A 2,321-nucleotide genomic window follows, 5' to 3' on the forward strand; every position below is an offset into this window, starting at 1 on the left:
ATAGCAGTAGGAGTAGTGAAATAACAGCAGCAGTGAAATAAAGACAGCAGTAGTGATTTTAGTAAACATCAGGATTAAAATACTGTAGGCACAGGGATGGATGAACGAGCGTTGCATGGATGAGATAATTCATATAACAATCAAGGTAGGGCATTTGTAGATAATAATAAAGCGGTATCCAAGTACTAATCAATCCATAGGCATGTGTTCCTTATATAGTCGTACGTGCTCGCAATGAGAAACTTGCACAACATCGTTTGTCCTACCAGCCGGTGGCAGCCGGGCCTCTAGGGAAACTACTGGAAATTAAGGTACTCCTTTAAATAGAGTACCGGAGCAAAGCATTAACACTCCGTGAACACATGTGATCCTCACATCACCGCCTTCCCCTCCGGTTGTCCCAATTTCTGTCACTTTGGGGCCTCGGGTTCCGGATAGCAATATGTGTATACAACTTGCAGGTAAGATCATAAAACAATGAATATCTTCATGAATCAATAACATGTTCAGATCTGAAATCATGGCACTCGGGCCCTAGTGACAAGCATTAAGCATAACAAGTTGCAACAATATCATAAAAGTACCAACTACGGATACTAGGCACCATGCCCTAACAATCTTATGACTATTACATGATCAATCTCATCCAATCCTACCATCCCCTTCAGCCTACAGTGGGGGAATTACTCACACATGGATGGGGGAAACATGGCTGGTCGATGGAGAGGCGTCGGTGGTGATGATGGCGATGATCCCCTCCAATTCCCGTCCCGACGGAGTGCCAGAACGGAGTTTCTGGTCCCGAAGCGGAGTTTCGCGATGGCGGCGGAGTTCTAGACGTCTTCTGGAAATATGGTCGAACCCCCTGGCGTTTTTAGGTCGAAGGGGTTTTGTAGCCCGAAGGAGAGCGTCGGGGGGCCGCCGAGGCGCCCACACCATAGGGCGGCGCGCCCCCTGTAGGCCGCGCCGGCCTATGGTGTGGGGGCCATGGGCCCCCCTAGCTCGCTGATACGTCCAAAACGTATCTACTTTCCCGAACACTTTTGCTATTGTTTTGCCTCTAATTTGTGTATTTTGGATACAACTAACACGGACTAACGCTGTTTTCAGCAGAACTGCTCCGGTGTCTCGTTTTTGTGCGGAAATCCAACTTTCGGGAAAATCCTCGGAATTTATGCGAAGGCCCTATTTTACCAAAATATTGGCGGAGCCAGAAGGGCGAGAGAGGTGGAGGCCCGAGGGCCCCACACCACATGGCGGCGCGGCCCAGGGGGGGCCCGCGCGGCCATGTGGTGTGGCCCCCTCGGCCGGCCTCCGACGCCCCCCTTCGGACTACTTATTGGTTTCGACCTGAAAACGCACGAAGAGAAGTCGAAGTCGCCAGAAACCCTCCAGAGAGCCGCCACATCGCGAAACTCCGTCTCGGGAGCCAGAAGTCTCCGTTCTGGCACTCCGCCGGGACGGGGAATTGGAGGAGATCTTCACCGCCATCACCGCCAACGCCTCTCCATCGACCAGCCATGTTTCCCCCATCCATGTGTGAGTAATTCCCCCGCTGTAGGCTGAAGGGGATGGTAGGGATTGGATGAGATTGGTCATGTAATAGTCATAAGATTGTTAGGGCATAGTGCCTAGTATCCGTAGATGTCACTTTTATGATATTGTTGCAACTTGTTATGCTTAATGCTTGTCACTAGGGCCCGAGTGCCATGATCTCAGATCCGAACATGTTATTGATTCATGAAGATATTCGTTGTTTATGATCTTACCCGCAAGTGGTATACACATGTCGCTGTCCGGAACCAATGGCCCCGAAGTGACAAGAATCGGGACAACCGGAGGGATGGTAGTGATGTGAGGATCACATGTGTTCACGGAGTGTTAATGCTTTGCTCCGGTACTCTATTAAAAGGAGTACCTTAATATCCAGTAGTTTCCCTAGAGGCCGGGTGCCACCGGCTGGTAGGACGAGAAGATGTTGTGCAAGTTTCTCATTGCGAGCACGTACGACTAAATATGGAACACATGCCTATTGATTGATTAGTACTTGGATACCTGATACGTCTCCAACGTATCGATAATTTCTTATGTTCCATGCTACTTTATTGATGATACCTACATGTTTTATGCACATTATATGTCATATTTACGCATTTTCCGGAACTAACCTATTAACAAGATGCCGAAGAGCCGATTCTTTGTTTTACGCTGTTTTTAGTTTCAGAAATCCTAGTAAAGAAATATTCTCGGAATTGGACGAAACTTTCGCCCGGGGTCCTATTTTTGCACGAAGCTTCCGGAAGACCGAAGACCTAACGAAG

This window comes from Lolium rigidum, chromosome 1, assembly GCF_022539505.1.
Source record: "Lolium rigidum isolate FL_2022 chromosome 1, APGP_CSIRO_Lrig_0.1, whole genome shotgun sequence".
Classification (NCBI taxonomy): Eukaryota; Viridiplantae; Streptophyta; class Magnoliopsida; order Poales; family Poaceae; genus Lolium; species Lolium rigidum.